Source organism: Passer domesticus, chromosome 1, assembly GCF_036417665.1.
Source record: "Passer domesticus isolate bPasDom1 chromosome 1, bPasDom1.hap1, whole genome shotgun sequence".
NCBI classification, from domain to species: domain Eukaryota; kingdom Metazoa; phylum Chordata; class Aves; order Passeriformes; family Passeridae; genus Passer; species Passer domesticus.
In genome coordinates this window covers 95,149,045-95,163,159 of record NC_087474.1, presented here as the reverse complement: position 1 = coordinate 95,163,159, position 14,115 = coordinate 95,149,045, and the positions used below count along the sequence as shown (strand labels likewise).

At 37.8% G+C, this 14,115-nt stretch overlaps 1 protein-coding gene across 2 annotated transcripts in view; it reads left to right on the top strand.

Moving 5' to 3' along the window:
• The first annotated feature begins 503 nt into the window (after nt 1–503).
• The window catches only part of GALNT1 (polypeptide N-acetylgalactosaminyltransferase 1), a 61,717-nt gene continuing 48,105 nt past the window's right edge, over nt 504–14,115 (top strand). Inside the window, exons 1-2 of one of the 2 annotated variants that reach the window (XM_064429878.1) lie at nt 504–669; nt 13,205–13,414. The gene's annotated coding sequence lies outside the window, so the exon portion shown is untranslated. The remainder of the gene's footprint in view (nt 670–13,204; nt 13,415–14,115) is intronic. The other variant, XM_064429875.1, reaches the window with a different exon arrangement.

The window sequence follows — 14,115 nt, the reverse complement described above, 5'->3', positions numbered from 1 at the left end:
CGAGAGATGAAAGAATGTAAAAACCCCTACATCTATAAACTAGAATATGTATAGGAAGATTTAGTCCAAAAGAGTGATCATCTGGGGAGCTGCTCATGTGAATGTGTGCTGTTTTTTGAGGAGGCTGTTTTTCTTGCCTTATTGAGAACAATTCATAGTTTGTTGTGCTAAGTATTCATGATTGGATAGAGAACGACATATATAGAACTCAAAAATAGATAACAGCTTATTTGGGAGGACAGGCAGTCCTCCCACTTAAATCATATCATCTGGAAGGCTAAAAAACGTTGATGACTTGTTCCACCTCTCCGCTCTTCCCTGCATATGTTGTTTTCCTCACAAGCACAGTTCACTGCCTCTTTTTAGAAACAGTCTTTGACTCCTTCTCCTTTGCATGGGATTTTAGATTTTGAAATCTTAAATGGGAAACTTTCCTCCCCTTGCACCTCAAGCTCTGCCAGAACAGAGCTAGGAACTTATCTGAATTTTTGTTTTTCCTCTAGGACAGCTTTCTGGTGGAATACCTCTTTTGTTTCTACGTTCATGTTGGAATGGCCTAGGCCAGTCTGCTGCTGTACTGTTCCTGCCACAGGTGCTCTGCAGCAATGTGTCAGGATTTTGCCACCAGAGCTAGTGGACCATCCAGATGGCTGTAAACCTGCAGAGGAGGTGAGTACAAAATGTGTTCCAGGAATTTTTGATGCTTTGGTCAGGTCTGTCTGCTTTGGGTGTGTTTCAGAGCAAATGACTGCATGGGTGCTTTATCACTGGATCCCACTGGGCTTGTGTGGCAAGGTTTTGCTAGTGACTTACTTAGAGGTATCTTCTCTAAGAAGCTGCTAGAAACTTCCCCTGTGTCCAATGGAACCAGTGCCACTCATCTCCCAGAGGGATCTGCCACTGGCCAAGGCTGAGCCCATCACTTACAGTGGTAGAGTCTCTGGGGTACTGTATAGGAAACCCCTGCTAGACCAGTGTTCCTGTAGGACTGCATCCTATGGAAGGGAGCACTGCTGGAGCAGTTCATGAGGAACTGCAGCACATGGGAAGGACTCAGGTTGGAGAAGTTTGTCAAGGGCTGCTTCCTGTGGGAGCAAGGGAGACGTGTGAGTAATCCTCCCTCTGTGGAGGAAGGAGAGGCAGAGCCAGGATGTGATGAACTGGCTTTAACCCTCATTCTCTGTTCCCCTGTGCTGTTAGCAGGAGGAGAGGGTTGAGAAAACTGGGAGAGAAGTTGAGCCTGGGAAGATGGGAGGGGTAGGAGGAAAGTTTTTTAAAGATTTGGTTTTATTTCTCATCCTACTCTGATTTGATTGGTAATGAACTGAACTGGTTTCCCAGTCTGTTTTGCCTGATGGTGAGAGATTTCTCCCTGCCCTTATCTTGACTCACAAACCCTTTGTTATATTTTCTTTCTCTTGTCCAGCTGAGGAGAGATGGGACAGTGACTTTGGTGGGCACCTGGAACCCAGCCAGGGTCAATAGTCTGCATGCATATTCCATATTTTACTGTTCCTTCCACATCCTGTTGGACCAGTTCAGTTGTCTGCAGCTATTAAACAAGTTTCCATGAGAATCCCTTTAGATATTAGTGCCGACCTAATTAAACTGTTACTGGGGCTTTCTCTGAGTGTTGGGAAGCATAGTATCCGAGTGGATAAAGGACCTCATTATTAGTTTTCCTAAAATCACCTTTACCCTCTCTGTAGATCTTGAAAAGAGTTATTTAGTCCAGTGAACTAGAATTCAGATCAACTTTCCATCCAGATGACCTAAGAAAGCCTGAGTTTTATTTTCTGTGTTTCTACAACAAACACAGCACCCTTAAAGCATCCTTGTCAGACCAAAGATGATTTATTAAACTACCACTGTGTAGTCATTGACTGTGCAGTGAGGTGTTTAACAACTGAGTACTCCTGAAGCCTCCTCTGTGTGTGCGTCTCCTACGCTTTTTTTAAGCTTGATTGAAGCAAGATGGAGAACCAAAATTTATTGGGATGGACAGGCAAAGATGTGGTATGACAGGTCCATTTCCTTTGGCAGAAAAGTTTAACCAGTGCAGTTGTATTTAGTGTGTCCTGCGCTTGGAATCATTGGTATGGACATTTTGTGCTAATTTTTCATCCTGATTTTTTTCTTTCCTGAAATCTATTAGCAGTTTTCAAAGATTAGTTTCCACAGACTGAGTTCTTAAGGACTCTTTGGGTCCAATTCTGAAGTTCAGGTTCAGCATTGTAAAATGGGAAAAGTGTGTTTCATGTTTTGAGTGTGTCCTTTTCCAGTCAACTTCAAAAGATCTAACACATAATCTTAAATTCAGTCCTTCAGAGGTATAACTGGAACAAGTATTAGTTTAGAGGAGAGGAAAAAGTATATCCAAAATTGCTACCTAATACTCTTTAGTAGTAGAGGCTGATAAGTAAAAAAAATCTAGGATAAAAAAAAGTAGAGCAAATTTTTTACTTCTGGGTTTACTTCTTTTTGCCACTCAAGTGGTATCTTCACTAATTTTTTTTCATGGTAGCCCAATCATGTCTTCTGTGGCTGCTGACCAATGTTGAGTTTAATGAGATCACAGATTGGAGTAGAAATAACTTCTTTTGGGGAGAATACCTGATTGGTCTTAGTCTGCACTGAGAGACTAATGTCGCTGAATAAACACAATTGTTCTTGGTTATTTTTCAGTTGTCAGTTCTCTGATTAAGTTTCTTTGTTGCTGTGTATATTTTTGCTGGTAGAGCAGAAGGCTGGCGTGTTGGAGTAGCACTACTTATGCAGTAATAGTGTGTTGATAAATCTTTAACCGCGGTCTGGCTTCTAACGCATGTCTACCCTCTCTCCTTGTGTAAAGGTTCTAGAGCTTTCAGAGAAGGTGAAAATCTTTCAGAAAAGGTATTAAAGAGTAATTTTAATTGTCTTGGAGAACATAATTTTAGAAGATATTTTAAAAAATATCTGATCTCTGATTTAATTTAAATTTTAGCAGTGATTTTATTTCTCAAATTCCATGATTTTCAATTAATATATAATTGAATTTCCAAAACAGTTCCATCACATTCCTTTCTTTAATATTGTCTGACAGATTGACCTTTTTTATGGTGACCTGTTTGTCTCTTGGCTTCTACTCAGGAATTAATTTTGAATTGTAAAACAGCTCAAGTTGCTACAAGCTTTATACCTTCAAAAATAATTTGATGTCAAATTAAATACACTAGCTGTTTTTTCATGAAGTGTTTGACAGTTTCTGGGGAAAAAAAAAAGCTAACTAATAAGCACCAAAGTATTTGAAGAAATTGAAGTACTTCACTGAAGTCTGATGCATACCTGCCTTCCTGAATGTTCTGCTGATTGTTTTCCCTATGCAACTATGCAGAAAATTGTTATCATCACACTTATAGGTAACTGGGGAAACAAGTAAGCTCTTCCACAAAATAATCTTTCTGCCTCAAATTGCATATCCCACTCTTCAGACTTCTCTGGACTGCTGTACAGCACACCAAATAAAAAAAATCTAAATTTTATTTACTTTTTTACCTTACTGATGCATTTTTTTATGTCATGATATGGCTATTTTATTTAAATTTGTCAAACTAGGATGAAAATTTTACAAGTTAGGCCAGATGAAAAACATGTTTTGGAATCACTAGCTTTAAGAGTATAGTCTTGAAATTTAATGTCTGAGAGAATCTGCCAATTTTTTTTTCTAAGAAATATTTAAGAAACAAAAAGAAATATTTAAGAAATAAAATGGAGCAATGTTTGAAAAGCATTTATTACAGAATAATGAAAGTTTTGCATTTTCTTTTGAAAATGACCTTATTTAAATAATTTTCATGGCCTAAGTGAAAACTAATTTTTTAAGGTTTTATTGATTTTTTGCTTTTCTAGCATTTTCTCCCATAAATTAACTCAAAGCACGATCAGTTTGTCCTTTAAAAAGAAAAAAAGTGCAGATTTTTAAAGCCATTAACAAAATAGGACTTTTATTTCTGTGGAACTCAATTTATCTTTTCCATAGTGCTGCTTTTGACCAAAAATGAACTTGAATGTCAAATTTTTATATATTTTTCAATGAAGTTGAAAGCTGGGAAATATGTGCATGACCAATTAAAATCTCTGTGATTTGGCCTATATTTATCTACTTTTACAGTTACAGATACATATTTATTGGATGGGTGGATACTGTGTGCCCCAGGCTTTTTGAATCATAGGGGCTGCTTTATATTTTTTAGATAGGTGGATTCTTCTGTCACTTTCTCCTCTTCTTTTAGTGTGTTGGGTTCAGCAGTAGCAGATAATTTTCCATCCTGTGTCTACATTACCTGTTATCTTGATTTTTGTTGGTATGGTGGCAAACTAGGAGATGCAGTGTAAGAGCAGTGGGGTCGGAGGGGGCATCTGCTTGCAGGGATCTGAAGTGGTCATAGCTGCTCCCTGCCAGAGTTAGGGATAATTTGCTTGCTTGAACAGCAAAGGAAAGAGAGAGAGTAGAACTCTGTGGTGAGAATGTCTCAGTGTGAAAGCAGTCTTTGCAAGCCTTTCCTCAAAATGGGCAGTACTGATACCTCTGTGAATTCTCTTGTGATGTCAGGCATCACAGGTCAGCATATCTGTAGCTCACCTGAAGTCTGAATTCTAGAGTTTAGGCTCAGTTCCTTTGCAGATACCAGTACCAGTGCTTAAGACCAAGACTGCATGTGGACAAAGATCCAGGACTCTAGTCTTAAAGAAGAGCCATTGCAATAACAGTCTGCTTGAAAACTGTTCTAACATCTCCCCATCAGTTTCTTCTTGCCTTGTCCAGTCTTGAAAGTGTTCTCAAGTTCTAAAGAATTTCCAGAACTCTGCATTTATGATTCTACCTTTTTAGCTTTTTATCTGAGAGTTCTTTTCTTCTTGTTCACCTCTTCAGTGTAGAACCCAAAATTTGGATGTTGCCTATTTTAGAAAGAAACTTTACATGGAAAAATTTATGAGTCTCATTGTTGAAGAAAATCTCATGGTTGCTCTTTTTATACCATGTGTACATTTGCATGGATTAACAATTGAAACAAAGGGCTTAAAAGTGTGATATTTCTCAAATTTCTGTTGTCAGTGATCTCTAGAAAGACAGAATTAAGAAAAACTCCATCTAAAACAAGTGAGTCTAAGGTGGAAAGGGAAGGATGTATGTGAAGAATCTTCTCTGTAGTGCAATACTGTGTGTGCTAAATAAGTACAGAACAGTTGTTAGCAGCAGAAGTTACCTGCTGAGCACACAGCTTTGTGATGTGAGAACAGGCTTATCTGGGATTGTATGCTTAAAAGCTGCATTGCCTTTCTCTAGAAATACACCCTTTTTGCTCTCTAGGTAGGCTTTTTATTCGCCTAGGGATATAAAGCAAAGGAGCACAAGTTTTTTGGGAGAAACATTGCAAAACTTTAATGTATCCCAAAAGTTGACAATGCTAGCTTTTCTTTTTTTTTTCTCCATATCTGATCAGACTTTTCTTGCTAGAGAAAGAGAAACACCTACACATTCTGGGTTTTTGGTTGTGGGTATTTTTTTTTGTTTTGTTTTGTTTTGGGGTTTTTTGGTGGGTTTTTATTGTTAGTTTGTTTGTTTTTTTGGGGTTTTTTGTTTTTGTATTTTTTTGTTGTTGCTAGATTTTGTGGATGGAGAGCTGATGTTTTCTCTGTATTTCAAAAAAATGTTTAGCCCTGCTGAGTTATTTGGGTTAGAATTTGGGTGTTTCCCTAGACATGATGAGGTGTGGTACTTTTAGATTTTTATTTTAAACTATGTGCAGTGACACTTCTAAAGAATGAGAGGTAAAACATTTTAAGTTGTTTGAGTTCTTTGCCATTCTTCATTCTACTTGAAATACCATTCTTTATTTTACTTGTGGTGGTAGAACCCGCTGTGTGTTAAGTGATTGTCACCCGTATGTTTTCAAATAATATATTCTAATTCTTCAAGTCTTCACCATCAGTCACACATGTTATTCTTTCAGCAGTTTGTAACTTAATATGTGCATTTGATTTTTCAGCGAGTTCTGCTGTTACTCTAGGCAGAATTCAGTCAGCTTCTCTATGATAAACACCCTATAGCCCCAACATGTATGATGAATTTTTATTTACCCGTGCTTATTTCAAAGCTTTTCTTCTAAAACACTATTTTGAATATTTTTCACATATGCTGAAGGCAGAGAAAAAGTGTTCTTCAAAGTTATTTGGTATTTTTTCAATTTTCCCTGCTGGATTTTTAATCTACAGTAGAAAGTTTTCAGGATTAGAGGTTCCTGCACTTACTCACAAAAAGATGATTGGGTAAGTTGCAGTCAATAGATTCAATGTTTCCAGAAGTCTCCTCTATAATATTTTTTTCTTTAATTAGCTTACTCTCCTTTTCTTTAAATCAAATTCTTGCCCATTGGTGATTCATCCTTAATGGTGGCTATTTGCCTATGTAGTTTTTTGACATCTTTAAAAGTGTTTGAAGAATTAATGAACAATTTTATTCCACTCTAGCTTGTGGCTTTGAGACGTACCTAAAAAATAATCAGAAGCTTTATGGAGATTTGATATTTTTGAACATTTGAGACTTAGCTTGAAAGATTTAATAATTTCTTACAACATGCAAGGAAGGTGTCAGCGATGTCTTGTTTAAGATTTATTCATTTGACTGACTGCATGGGTTTTTGTCTATGAAAAATATGTAGCTAGTTTTGTGATGGTGAATTTACCTGACCTTCAAGTAGTGAAGGACTTGTCCTTGAAGTTTGTAATTATTTCATACTGACACCTGAGTTTCTTGGTTTTCTTCTCTTCTAACTTAATAGAATAGAGGGTGAATTCGAGACCCTTTTGTCTGTGTTCATTGCTGTTTTCAAGACGAATTTCCTTATTTCCTCAAAATACTTCAAAAGCAAATGCTGCATACATTTTTGAGTATTGACATGTGCAGACTGAAGAAAGTAAAATCTGCAGAAAATTCTATTATTTGACACATTTGTTTGAAGAACAACCTATTGATAAGGGTAGTGTCCATTTTAGTTCTGTCTCAGCTGGTAAATTCTGAGTTTGTTGGACATGTTAATGTTGAACTTTTAAAACATTTTGGAAGCCAGTTTGATTTTCTGAACCATGCAGAAGCATTGTAAAGGAAGACGGAAAATATGAGCATTGAGAATTGAAACAGATTACTGTGGTTTTACTTCCACATAGTCTAATCTAGTGCATATGATTTCTTAAAGAAGCTTGCTCACAATACTAAATTTAATTTTTTTTCAGAAAGAATTTTAAATTTTAAAAAGTCCTGTCAGGTAGCCTATTCTACTTACAGCTCAACTGGCACTTGCCAAGTTATTTAAAACAATTTTTGGAAATGTATGAATCCCTGATTATTAGAAATCCTTGACTGCTTGCATGCTTTGTTTCTTAGGAAACCCATGCCTTGTAAGGCCAGGTGATGCTGCTTTTGGCTAGAAGCCTTCACACTGTGTTACATCCTGTCACAAGATTGAGCACCTAAAACATGTGGAGGTGTTTAGAGCTTTTCCTTGCAGACAGCTAATAGTGTACTAATAGCCTAATCTCTGCTACTGTGACACTACTCCACTGCAATATAAATTTTGGGTAGTTCAGCTTTTAATTTCTTTAGAGACCATTTAGATCCAATAGGGAGCCTAAAATTACCTAGTTTTAAGCTGTTTCTTTTGAGTAATGGTAAACTTGCACAGTCTGTACCTCGCATGACAGATTGTTTTTCTTGAGGAAATAGAGGTCCTCACCTGTAACACCTGTGTTGATGTGACCTCAATTTTTCTCTAAAAGTCCTGTAGTGTTGGGGTTGAAAGACCAGCTAACACAGCTCTTCGGGGAGTTATTAAAAACTGGAGTCAGTTTATAGCTCTGGGATGCTGATTGGCAGGAGTGTTGCTGTGCTGAAAAAGCTAAGTGCTGGGTCACCATCTGTGAACCTTCCAAAAAGAAAAACTATTCCAGTGGTTCTAGTCCACTTCAGCCTTCTAGGCTGCTGTGAAGGGTAGCAGAAGGCTCAAATAGGTCTTACTGATGCATCTTCAGCCATTAATTATTGCATGTCAAGGCTTTATGAGCTTAGTGTTTAAATCATCTCTTGCTGCTGTTAACAACAAAAGCTTTTCACTCATGAATTGCTCATTGTCTTCGTGCTGCCTCTGATACTCAGTGATGAAAATACTGCCTGTATTCTCAAGCTGGCTGTTTCTCTTAGTCAAGCACCCTCAGCAGCCCTCCCAGAGTGTGCATGCATAGTAGCTATGGCTTGGAAGAGGAATGTTTGCTCTCTGTCAGCATCTGAGGTGTCAGTAACCCAATTTAAGACTGAAGTTGTTTCAGGAAAAGAAATAACTGTCTTTTGGCTTATAAATCTGCTTTTCAAAAAGGATTGCCTATTCTGCACCTGTCACAAGAGGCAGTTCTGCTGTTCAATCTTAGAGGGAAAAGATTTGAATAGTAGTGATTTGAACTTACCTGCCAGGTCTGTAACAGCCAATAACTTAATGCCCATGTAAACACCTATTTCTCTTTGTTTCAGGGTGTTATATATCTGTGTATTCATTTTCTTTTATGTTGCAGTTAACCTGGGCTAATGATGTGCTCCAAAGATTTGAAGCAGTTCTGTAAAAAGATGTATAGTTGGTTTTTTTTGTTTTCAGATTGGCAATATTAAGTAATGTATTTTGATTTGTCACTGGACATACTAGAAGTATATTTTAAATTTTAGAGCAGTTAAGAGAATGGGAATGTGTGAAGAATCCCTGAATGAGATGTCTGGCTTTAGATAATTTTTATGCAACCTGTAGAACAACAGAGAAATGAAGTTGTTGCCTCAGACATTTGAAATCTACTTCAAAGTCATAGAATAGACATCTATTGAATCTCAGCTGGTTATATGACAGCAGTAGTCTTTGTACTTTTATTGTATTCCTAATTTCCAAATTTTAGCTATCCTCTTGAGCTCTTGCAATATTTACAGTGATATTCTGATAGGGAATATTTCATCTCCCTCCTGGATCAATTTATTCCTTTTCTTGCATAGCAAAAATTGCTGTGAAAAAAAGAATGTAAATCCAAATTCTGTGCAATGAATTGGTTTGAACTTTTATTATTTGATTAAAATATTGTTCTTCTGTCCTTTGAAACCTTGCCCACTGCAGTTTCTTCCTGCAAGCACAGGTCTGACTATGACTGGGAAAGAGTGTAATTTAAATTATTTCAAAGGTTTTCATTTGAGCAGTTGTGTAAATGATCTTTTGATCATTTTTCCATTCCCAAAAATGTATTGAGGAAACTTGGCATTTTTAGACTCCTTTGAGGAACCACTAAACACTGATTTGCAAAATTATAAACTGTTTTCACCAGTTCAATAACTATAGCTGTTTCTGAAAACTACAGGTACCAAAAGAGCATTGCATTTTCAATTAACTTTCTTGCATTAACTGAAAGAACGTGTTTTAGAAGCCAAACTTTTTAAAAGCCAATTTTTTCAATTCAGAAATGTTATTTCCTTACTAAGTAGAAGTATTTAGAACTGATCTTAAAAGTTTAGAGGTTAAGTAAAGACCTCTCGGGTAAGAAGGTCCCTTCCAACCTGAAGTATTCTATGATTCTGTAATTCTGAATAGGGAGAATCAGAGGTTCAAGTACACAGTCACGTAGTTCCATACAGTTGTAAGCAGTAGTTGGAGTGCATAGCTGTTGTTCCATTTTTGGTATTGCTTTTCTATGTGATGAGAGATTTTAACCTCACAAGAGCTACTTTTGTAAACATAATGCATTCTGTTAAATTGTAGGAAAGGTGGGATGAAACAATAGCTTCTGCCTTTGTGTATGAAGTTCATCCTTGTTTTTCAACTGTAGTCAGCCACTTCTATGGTTGTTATTGTGACTTTATTCAAAGGCCCACCATTTTTAGAAATAGAATTGATATTTTTTTTCAAAGGGTCAATTTAAAAATTGACTTGTGAATTAAAAAATTGCTTCTGATGAATTAAAAGTGTAGTCTTCCTACTCAGAGCGAGAAGAATAGAAATTTATTGTACTGACCTACATTTCTTAAATTTTTCTGAAGTGCAGGTTAGCTTTTAATGAATTGTTTTCATACTGTTCAGACTAGTATGATCTGCTTTCTCTCATCACCTCCTCAGAACTTGCTGAATTGTACTGAACAGATGAATAATAAAACCTTTCAAAATCCATCAAATGAGCATAGCCCCATGAAATATTCTTCTCTTATATTAACTTCTGAGAAGAAGACTACTGGCATCCTAAAACTCTTTAATATTATTTTTGCCTGTTGAAATTTACTGGATGCATTTGTGTTACTGTGAAAAAGATGAAGAATAATCTGTTTTCCACAGGTGATGGGCTGACCTAATTTAAATGGTTTTTTATCACTTGCTTTCATAGCATTGAAAGGTAGTGCTTTGTTTGTCCTCAAACCAACCTGTTTACTGATGTTCTGATGGTGATGTGCTCTCTGCAAACAAGCACTAGAACCAATTTAGAGCATGGGCCAGTAAAAAAGAAAAGAAGAACAAAAAAAACCATCAGCACAGCAGCAAAAGTAGTTCTGGAACCTGCTTGTAGTGTTGGCATCACTTCTCTTTTCAAATATGGATGTAACCAATGGGATTGGCCTCACTAATAGTTGAGAGATACGGAGTTGTAGACAATGCTCACAACAATTTGCATTGGCTCAATTTTTTAGCAATTTGCTCAAAAATCCATGCACATGCTTAATATGTTACCTTACAGTATGCCAATTTTTCTCCCTCATTATTAAGTAGACTGAGAAGCTAAAAATTCAGTTTTGGTTAGGCCATCAATCTTTCCTTAGATGCTGTTCAGTTAATCATTTTCCATTTGGTTTAAATTGATATTAATAGCTTAAATATAGTAAATGTTGTGTCAGGATTTTGATGAGCCCTTATTTTGTGCCAGCTTCTGTTTGTTCATATCTGAAATTCTGGAAAACAAACTTTACATCAGCTTTGTCTGGTTACGTGCTGCATCCAGTGTAGAATCCTGATTTAGCCGAATAATGGCAATGAAATCCTTTGTCAAGTCTGCTACAAAGTCGTATTGAAGACTGATCACTAGTATAAACAGAGATAAAGACTGAGTATTTTTGTGCTATACTGGAAAAGAGTAAGTTTTCTTTCCCATGCCAACTGTGTTTGTAAAAGAGGTTGTTAAGTGAAACAATGCTCTTTATATGAGCAGTAATTTTAAAGATGACCTTTTCCTGTAGTGTCAAATGTATCATAGATTTTGTCACAGGGAAGAAAAATTCACTTGACCTTCAAAAGTAACAAGACTTGAATGTACCCATTTTTCCTCTTTTCACTCTATTCTTGATAAAGTACAACCTTTGTTCCTACTTTTTCCAAGGTGTTTTTAATACTCCTTTTTCTTCCACAGTATAAGGATTTTGTAATCTATAATCCAGTATTTTGAAGGGATGAAAAATACTTGGTTTTGCAAAAATCTTCAATTCTATTACATTACTCTGTAGGTAAATGCAATTATTAACTCTATACATCTGGGGGTTATTTCTGTGGTTGCTAGGCTGGTTTGTAAATGCAGTTGACTTTCTTTGTCATAAGAACACACTGCTGATTAATTTTGATTTTGCTCTCAGTTTCTTCCTGCAGAACAGCTTCCTAGCAGGTAGTACCCAGCCTATATAGATAATACTTGTAGAATCATAAGATGGTTTGGTTCAGAAGGAACTTCAAAGGTCATATTCTAGTTCCAAGCCCCTGCCATGGGCAGGGATGCCACTAGCTAGATCAAGTTGCTCAGACCATCATCCAACTTGACCTTTAAGAACAGGAATTTGTACTTTTTAGTTACTGAATATTTGAGGTTTTAACTGGCCTGTTTTTCTAGCCTTTGAATGTCCCTTGAATTGGCCACCCAGACCCACTCCTTCCTGCATGTTGTTTCAGGGTATTGTCTGCATGCTCCAGCCCAGCTGGCTGTCACCAGCAACCTTGCTGAGCATGCTTTCAGCTCAGCTTCTCAGGAAAGACACTAGCAAGTGTCAGCTCCAGTTCTGGCCTCAGAGAGCTCTCACCAGTGGTTGTCTGTCAGCTGGACTTTGTATGGCTGGTCAGAAGCCACAAAGCCTGGTGGTCCAGCTTGCTGTCCACCCCCCTGATAACCCACTTCTTTAGATTAAATCTCACTAAGTTCTGAAAAAGTACGCTGGAGGACTGTCACAGTCCCTGTTGAAGCTAATGCAAACACCATTCTCTGCTCTTCCCTTGTTCACCAAACCAAAGCTCTCATTGAAGTGAGTTGCCAAACTGTTCAAGTATGGTATGGCTTTGGTGCATCTGTACTGCCTGTTCCCCTTTTGGTTTTTGTGTTGTGGTGATCTGGTTGGGATTGGGTTTGCTTTATTTTGTTGTTTGTTTTTTGGTATAGTTTGGTGCTTTGTGTGTTTGTATGTAAGATTTCTTACATAATCTTTGCAAGGACTGAAGTGAGACTGACTTAGCAGATGGTTCTCCAGAATCTCCTTTCCTACTTGATAATAACTTTTTTCCTGATCTTGAGGATTGGTAATCTCTGGATCAGCATTTCAGATGTTTCACAAATGATAGAGAATGGCCCTGCAGTAAGATCAGCCTTCTCCTTCAGCACCCTCCAATGCCGCCTTTCTGGTGCCATGGAGTTGCACATGTCCAAGTGGTTTAAGAGATCCCTGACCCAGTCTGTGTCCTGCATGTGAAGTTTCCCTCTTGCAGACACCCTCTAGGCTCCAATAACAAAGGAGGCAAAAAAGGCATTGAGTATCTTAGCCTTTTCCTCCTGAATGCTGGATCTGCATTATTTTCAGCCTTTTAAAAATTTTTAAATTTTTTGCTATCCTTAAAGTGCCGTTCTTGTTGATGCTTTTGCTTTGTTCCAACTTGTACTCCTGGATTATCTGAGAGCCTCCTTACATGCTTAGGAAATGTAACTGAGGGTTATTCATCAGTCTTTCAACAGCATCCCAGGCAGTATAATTGTTGTAGAAGGGCACATCTGCCTGCTTTCCTTCTGTTGCCACAATTTCCTGGATTTGTCTCTTTCAGCCTCCGTTTTGGGAGTTTCCATTCACTTATCCTTTGAGTGCAATGCTTAGCTGTCTCTTCTTTTTTTTTTTTTTTTACATCATGGGGCACAGACTCGTGGCACTTCAAGGTCTCTGTGGAGATGCATCCACCTGCTTTTGTCCTTGCTCACTTTGCTCCATAGCCTCTTCCACTGAAGAAGCAGCACTCAGGCAGAGTGTTCCTCCCATGGTTGAGGCCACCACCACCTCTCCAGCAGCAGAGGGAGGAACCAAGCCCTGGATGGCAGAGCCCTCTTCCTGGAGCCGTGGCTCAAGACTCCGGTATGCTAAGAGCAGTTGCTTCATTGGAGTTTCTGGGCCCCTCTGCTTCACTGCTCTGCTGGGGAAGCAGATGGGGGAGTGCTGTCATAAAAAGCAGTGGTAAAAATGCAGTTTAATTCGTGAGATGATAGACTGCCCAAGGGAATGAGAGCCTTCATCTAAAGGTACAGGGAAGGGCCTTATCTATGGAAAACTGTGTTGAACTTTTGCATTGCTGTCTTTTCGTCACTTCCCCGAACCTCAAAGGATTCAAAGCATTCACAAAGTGTCTTTTTGACATTTCACTGAACTGACAAAGGGGTTTTCTTTTGTTGGAGGCAGATATACCACCAGGCTATGCATTCTAAAGCGCTTGATATAGAGCAAGTCTAGACTGTGTTTCTCCTGATGTCTTGCTAATTTGAAGACCCCCAAAACATTGTGCTCCTGTGGGTTTTACACTGTTTTACAGCCTAATGTCTCACAAGTCTGAAATTCAAGAAGGGTAAAATTAAAAGAATTGGTAGAGTTTTCTTTCAAAACATGTATTTTATTAGCGTTTGTGTACTTTAAGAACAAGCAGGGTGGTGGTGTGACTTGATTCTTTGCCAAATCATTTCATATAGTGTCCGAGTTGGACCAGAAGAAACCTATTGTATGAAGAGTTTAAGGGCAGTCATGCACTGTGTCAGACAAATTTTGTCTGTATACAGTATTTGTTT